Source organism: Garra rufa, chromosome 11, assembly GCF_049309525.1.
Source record: "Garra rufa chromosome 11, GarRuf1.0, whole genome shotgun sequence".
NCBI classification, from domain to species: Eukaryota; Metazoa; Chordata; class Actinopteri; order Cypriniformes; family Cyprinidae; genus Garra; species Garra rufa.
In genome coordinates, this window is record NC_133371.1 from 33,660,993 (window position 1) to 33,669,550 (window position 8,558).

Genomic DNA, 8,558 nt, shown 5'->3' on the forward strand with positions numbered 1-8,558 from the left:
CTTGTCCCAACTTTTTTGAGATGTGTTGATGCCATGAAATTTAAAATCAACTTATTTTTCCCTTAAAATGATACATTTTCTCAGTTTAAACATTTGATATGTCATCTATGTTGTATTCTGAATAAAATATTGAAATTTGAAACTTCCGCATCATTGCATTATGTTTTTATTCACAATTTGTACAGTGTCCCAACTTTTTTGGAATCGGGTTTGTGCTTTTTATTCTGCTTGTTTGTTTCTGCTACGACTTTCATCAAATAGTTCCTTCGTAAAGTTTTTTAAAATTGCTTAGACACTAAAAGTGATACTTGAGGCCCACTTAGTGAACCCATTCACTCATATACCTAATCTATAGACCAAGTCTGCAAAACTACGCAAATTACATGCTTTAAATTCAGTTTTCTATTGTAAAACAAACTTTTTCTACATTACACACATAATTCAATACTAACAGCTCTTTTGTTTTATTTGAGAAACACTGCCACACTCATTTACTGTGATCATGTGTGGAAATGTGTGATCATGTGTGGATTATTTTTACTCCCTTGACTTTTTGACTTGGCTTATATGCTTATTCAGTGTGTGTGTATATGTGTATATGTGTATATGTATGTATGTACCGTACATACGCACGCATATATAATCTGTATCTATATCTCATGAATAAACACAACCTGGTGAAAAATGTTTCTGAATACAAATGCTTTAATTTTCTGGAATTTGGTCCTTTATCAAAGCTAGATACATTTACTAATAAATCTGATGACAGTCTGTCTTGTTATTAGAATAAATAAAGTGAATAAAATAAACATGTGCTTAGGCAACATATGTAAGAAAGGCTATATTTGAGCATTTACATATTAGCACATCAATTAACCAGCATTATTTGGAGTATATCCATAAAGATTATTAATAAAGTTTTGAAAATGTGTGCTTTCCAATGTACACTCCTTTTTTATTGGTGTGCTTGACCCTGGTTTTCCACAAAGGATACATTTGTAGAAACAGCGGTAGAGCGGCACACGTTCAGCAACCTTCCCCAGTTCTGAAATCAGATCTTTGTGTTGGTCCTCCGCATAAATATGTGTGAAAGCAAAGGCTTTAATACCTGTGTGTGCCTTTAATTTATCAAGACCTGGTAAAATACTTTCAGCATTATTACCGAGACAACTGCCTAAACAGGGAGAGATTAAGGTGTAGAAAACCACACATCTATCCAATCCATTAATAATTAACAAGTCTGTCAAGTGAGAGTCATTTGGAGGATTCATCAGTCGATCTTCTGAATGTCTGCCTTGAAAAGGAACTGCACCAATCAGCTCAGTGCCTACATAGATGGGCGCTGGCATGAGCTCTTTGGGATCGTCACTTGTAAATCTCACATCTCTGTCTCTTGTCAGGAAGGTTGACTCATCAAAAGTAATACACTGCTGCTTTGGGACATTGATGGCTACTGCATACTGCCCTGTTTTTTCATAACTGAAAAAAAAAATTGCATATTTAAAACTAAATACTAAAAACATGCATGAGTCTAACCAGATCTGTTATTTCTTGTGAATGTAATCCAAGACCTCTAAAATTTGCACAATCAAATGTTTCATCTAACCTCTATTATAGTAATATGAGTCACTTACTTATTATGAAAAAAATCTGTAATTTTGGCAAGAGTCTCAATGTCCACAAGCTCATCATCTACACTTTGAGTACAAAGAGGAAGCAGAGAGACCAGGAGAAGGGCCCTTGACAGCTCAATGAAGACCTAAAGTGATAAAAAAAAAAAGAAAAATCATCAGCACTCCTTTACACCTGTTTAATAACTACCTACCTAATTAACTAGCTAACATTAAAATGATGGCAAAGTATGTAAACTTCCTTTTAGGAGCTTCCTTGCCTCACCAGGACCAGAGTTAAAAGGCTCAAAATCAGAGGAGCAAAAAAATCGATAATACAAAAATAAACATTACCAATAAACATTACCATCACATTTACAGGTAGATTTTGAGAAAACAGCTGGGATGGCTTGCACATACAGCCTATAAGGCACTCAAATAATGTATCTTCACATATTTACTTACATATTTACAGCCTGGTGCTGCTCTGTCAGTTGATGTCAAAGACTCATTAGAGCTAATAAGCTCATCATTATGATCTGGTCCAATAAAAATGAGTTGATTTAACTTGTCAGTTGAAATGACTTAAGTTGATTTAACTTAAAAACTTTAGTTCAGCAGCTGCCTTAAAATTTAAAGTTGAAACTGGTGAAAACTTTTTACAGTGTATGCATATTAAGCACATGTCCATCATTAACACAATTTTTTGATGCTTCTTAACAATTGGTTATTAGTGGTCATCATTTTTTTAAAATGTTAAAGTAGACTAACAATTGAATGTGCTGTAGTAATGATACATACCATGATGGCTGTGGCGGAGTGTAGAGAAGATACAGAGAACTGACTGTTGAATCTGCTCTGCGTGGTGGTTTGAGAAAAGCACGTGTCTCATTTATCCTATTCTTGTGTTTGTCCTTATGTAAAAAAGCAAGATAAACTACTTGTAATTTTCAACAGGGATGTCTCTATCAACGTCTGCCTGATGAAATGGTTTACATTTGCAAATAATTCAGTTAACCAGATAACTTACTACTGCATCATAAAGTCATAGTCATGTTAATGAATACGTTTATTTTCATTTAACTTTTTGTAAAGCACCTGAAATACTTTGTTAGGCTGGAACCAGCAGCCTGCGTGTAACAATTTTAAAATTAGTTATTAAAGCACAATATACGGAGTAAAAATCACTTGCATCAAAACAGAAATTGGTTGGACTGGGTCTACAGTTTTGGGACTTGCGCTTCCATGAAAAAAATTATAATGTTTTACTTCCTTTCTGAACACCCAAAACTCAGTCCAGGTCATCTATTTATATTTATTGCAGATACTACACGGTTGTCTTCACTGTAAATCATCAGGCTTTATCTGTAAAACATCAAAAGGTTATTGCAATTTTAAAAGAACACAGTGGTAAAACCTATATTTTCCCCTATATGGTATGTAAAAAAAACAACATTTTCTTTGTCCTTCTATGTTCAGTTTAACTTAACATTTTTAAAGTCTCCATGAAGGAACTTAGAACAGCGCTGAACATAGTGATCCACAAATGCTTCTTTCTTAATGTTCTCATAACTTTATTTCAAGGCCTCCATTGCTGTAATATTTAAGAAAGTGGATTCCTACATTTGGCAGCATATTACAAACTATGTTGTTGAAATAAAAAAGGAGATTAAACGTTTTGCAGGTGTTACAGCAAGTTTCCATGCGTACTATAACTCTTGATGATATACATTTTTTATGATACATGTTTTACTATGTCCATAGACAGATCAACGCATACAGATATCGAAGTTAAAGTCTGACAAGAAACCTCTTCCACTGAGAAGGCCCTTTTGCATTTGACAAAATATGCAAATTTAATTATATGTGAGCAGAATCTTTAGTCGTGTTTCAAACCAGCACAACTCTAACTGGCACACATCTATTGTCTTTTGTCCATAGCCAACTAACCCTTCAAGGACTTCTTGCTTTTTGAATTTGTGAGTTTAGGATCATTGTGAAGCAACTGATCTAGTTTAACCTGATGAGACCCAACAATACTGAAAGAACAAGCAATAATTAGTGCACTAAACCTGAATCACTTAAATACCATATATTGGAATTCTTTATAAAAGTTATCATTTTCACCATTGTTTTGTGAAAAACTTCATCCAGAATCAACGTCTCCAAATAAGTAATGTGACTAAATGCTAAAACTCACAGTATTCTCCATATATACACTACCGGTCAAAGTTTGGGGTCAGTAAGAGTTGTAATGTTTTTAAAGAAAGTCTCTTATGCTCATCAGTGCTGCATTTATTTAATCAAAAATATAGAAAAAAACTGTAATATTGCGAAATGTTATTACAATATAAAATAATGGTTTCTATTGTAATATACTTTAAAATTTAATTTATTCATGTGATGCAAAGCTGAATTTTCATCAGCCATTACTTCAGTCTTAAGTGTCACATGATCCTTCAGAAATCATTCTAATATCCTGATTTATTATTAGAATAATCTATATTGGATCTATATTGGATTATATATTGCAACAGTTGCCCTGCAAAGTATTTATTTAGAAATTGTGATATTTTTTCAGGATTCTTTGATGAATAAAAAGCTCAGAAGAACAGCATTTATTCAAAATATAAATATTTTGAACAATGTAAGTATTTGCTATCAATTTTTATCAATTTAATACACCCTTGGTGAATAAAAATATTAATTTCTTTCAAAAAAAAAAAAGAAAAAAGAAAAAAAAAATTACTGACCCCAAATTTTTGACCGGTAGTGTACAATAAAGCTGAAACCCTATACCCTACAATACAACTAATTTTACTCTATACTAAGCTACTAAGAGCATATTCTGACTACACAGTATAGATTTTGACCTCTTTTGAATAGGGTGTGACTCAAACACCCACATCCAAGATCTTTTGATATTCTGCAATATCATAGTTGGGTGGTGTGGCTTTGACACAAACCACAACTATGCATAAAATATCTGTTTGATTGCCCTTAATTTCCATATATGAGTAAAAACTCATTGAGTTGTTCCTCTATTATTGACACTTGTCTTGCTTTAATAAATTCGACAATCAAGCACAAAAGAGATTCCAATATCTAAAGTCTTTCTGGTCCATTATCTTTACAGTATACCACTCTCTACTATGGTACTGTTCAAACAGCATATCAAAGATTAGAACATGGACCCATGTAGAGCAATTTTCAGTTTAGTACAGAGACATTTGTGTTTACTTGTGTATTAATAATAGTCATAAGTGTGTGAAAGTAAGGTGAAGAAAGTGTGTGTTCGGTTTGGTTAATATTAGGTTTGGTTAAACTCGCCTGCACTGCCATCTAGTGTCATTAGGATTAAATAAAAAAGTCACATGGATGGTTTTATTTCTCGATTATTATTGAATTTTGTTCAATAATAATCGAGTTCTGATTTCCTTCCTGATTTCTGAATCCATTTTTTTTCTGGGGAAACACTTTATTTTGATAGTCCACTTTAGACATTCTATTCTACTAACAGTAATTTGCAACTAAATGCCAACTATAGCAGTCATTGGAGTATTAGTAGACTCTCTGCCTAATATCTTCTAACACTTTATTTTGATGGGTCCACAACATGCAACATCCTGACTATAAGAAACTTTGCAAGGATATGTCAACTTATTCTACTAACCCTAAACCTAACCTAACAGTACTCTAAGAGCTACTAGACATAGCTGCAAATTAATGAGAATTAGTTGACATGAAGTTGCAAAGTTACTTATAGTAGTAGAATGTCTATAGTGGACTATCAAAACCTTTTCTGGATGTATGACGTTTATACAAATAATGCAACTGTCCATTTTTGGATCATAGTTTAAGACTCATATGGCTTAATATAATGTGAATAATGTCTCCTACTGAAATATGTAGCAGAAAAATCATGAAAAGCTTTAAAAATCCACATCGTTTTATACATATTTTGGACTATGGGGGGGGGGGGGGGGTTGGGGGGGTTACCTGTTGCTATTTTTACCCCAACACAACTTGGAAAATAAAATACTGATAATGCCACATTGTGTGGCCTTTGGTTATAATTTTCAGTCGAAGGGCAACAAGAAAAGCGATGTAAGTCTTAATGGCTTTTCTTAGCGATAAAAGGGTAAGAAGAGGAGCAAAAAATAAAACTTCCTAAAGACTCGCATCTTTGTTTTCCACTTTAGGAAGTGATGTCTTTGAGGCTTTTCGTAGACAACAGCTACTGAAAGAGCTTACAAATGGCAAAGAGAAGAAATGCTACATGCCATCCTGGCAGGATGTAAACATAGCGACGCATGTCATGACGCCGCAGCCACTGAAGGAGTTTCTCAGCGCGGATTTCCGGAGCGTTAAGACTCCTTGTGGCATTACAAAGGTTAAAAAAAAATCTTTTAATAGTTAGATATCACCTTATAATGGGAAGGTTAATTTCTGTCACTGTTCCTATTTTTATCTTTATTTATTTTTTTGCAGTAGGAGAACTAGTGCTCCTAAAAAAAAAATGTAAGTGTAGAGTCCTTAGAGAATGTAATGTGTAGAGTCCTTAAGAATGTAATGCTACCTTTTAAAAAACTAAGTGCAAACGTTTTTGCAAAGTGAAAACTAAAGATAATCACACAAATCATGCAATACTGTCCCAGTAAATAAGTAAAGAAGTGTTTTGAGGGATTAGCTAAACAGACCAATTGGAGACATTTTTTTAATTAAACAAAGGGGGTCATTAATGATGCTCACATGCAAATTCACAAACAACTTATCTTTAATTTAGACAGAATTGCAGGTCTTAATATACAAGAAGGTTTAAAGAAAAAAATGAAATAAGTTGTTAATAAATGTTATTATAGATTACAAAGGGTTTTATAATTAAAATACACCTGAAAAGTCATCTAAAATAACCATTATTAACCCCCCCGCCTTCCAACCTAGAGTCCACCCAGTGAATTTTGGCCATTTCCACCACTTACATCAATTGCCACCTGTAAGCTCTTCTTTAGCTGTGGTAATCATATCAGTATTTTAATTTCAGTGTTGTGCAGTGTTGAGGAAAGTTACTTTTAAAAGTAATGCATTACAATATTGAGTTACTCCCTAAAAAAGTAACTTAGTTATTTTTTATGGAAAGTAATGCGGTGCGTTACTTTTGTGTTACTTTTTAAATCTGGGCAGGGCTTGCTTGTTTGTTTTTAATATAAAAAGTCCTATTTTTGGCAAATGTTAAAGCCTTTTTACACCAAAGGCCTCAGGGTTAGAGAAAAAGTAAATTCACGTTTGTACTGTAGACCGCAGAAGAAAAAAAGTAAACTCTTCAGCAAAAAAAAAAAAAGGAAAACACGTGTTAGATTATTTTGAGTAATTTTTGCTTATTAGTATGGATGAATTGGATCATCGAAAGTCAGCAGCAAAGACACTGGTCAATAAAATGGGATTACATTCATAAAGGATTTTGTATTATTTAACAGATTTAATTATTGCAGGTTTTGTCTTGAATTTCACCGTTTTTATTCATTTTGAGGAATACTGTGTTTTTTTAGTGAGATTAATTAATGCATGTTCACATTTATTCTAGAACTAAAGTAACATCTTACTCACTATTTCTCTCAACATGGGGACAGGAGAGCTTTTAATCAATAAACAGGGGGAAAAGTAACTGGTTTTACGTATTTGAAAAAGTTTCTTGTCAATTAAAAAGTCATATTATTTCGCAGTATATTATTAAGTAGTAATACTTTTACATAACGTGCGTTACTTGTAATGCGTTACCAGTGTTGGGAAGGTTACTTTGGAAATGTAATAGGTTACAGATTACAAGTTACTGTCACGTGAGATAAGGAGGTCTGGGTCCAAATGCAGGGAAAGGATTTTTATTAATTAAACAAATAAACAAACAAAGCAAAAGGCCAACACGGCACAAAACTAAACATAAACTGAAACACAAAATAAACAAGATCAAGAACAGAATCTAAAGCCAGGAATTCAGGAACACAAAAGAACATCAAAAACACAAGACAATGCAGACCTGAAAACGGAATGGAGAGTGAGTGTTCTTATACAGAGTCCAGATAGTGAACAGCTGTGTGTGAATCAGTGTTAATGACAAAACAGACGTGATGAATCAGAGTGCAGTGCAAACAGCGACCTCAGGTGGCTGAGGGAAGCCCCACAGCCCAGATCATGACAGTTACTTGATTTAAAATGTAATAAGTAGAGTAACTTTTCAATTACTTTATAAAACTAATGTAACATTACTTTTAATTACTTTTTGATTACTTTTCTAAATTTTGAATATTTTCAACTGTTATTCATTTTGAAACATTTAAACCAGGCAGAGTTAATCTTACAGTAGCACGCAACATTGATTATTGTCAGACTTTTCAAAATCCTTCATCACTTGACTTAAATTAAGTAAGGGATAACATACATCTTTATTTTGCGGTAACAACTGGCTACATTTTCAACAACATTATCCCACTTATTACACAACTGCTTCATAGATTATTTTGATGTTTAAAATCGAATTATTAGACACGAAACACTGATCTGAGTTGAAATATTTGAACGCAAAGCTTCCATAAAGAAATCAGTTGCAAACGGCAAGTTCAAATGAGACATTTTAGGTATAAAGTGCAGTCTTACCAGTTTTCTTACACAACATTTCACCACATAAATAATTAAAGGAAGTAGTACTAGTTTGTTAGTTATCTTATAATCCATTACAGTGTACAAAAAAAATAATAAATAAATGGCAGCAGCTGCGTTTGTATGAAACAATAGAGTGAGTCCACGATACCAGGATGACTGAATTAAGAAATTGTCCACATAATATTAAGCTTTAATCTTAAAAAATAAAGTTTATTTATAAACCCAAATAGGAAATAAAACAGTTATCGAATAAGCATGTATGTGTCATATTCTGTGTCCTAAACTCCTGAA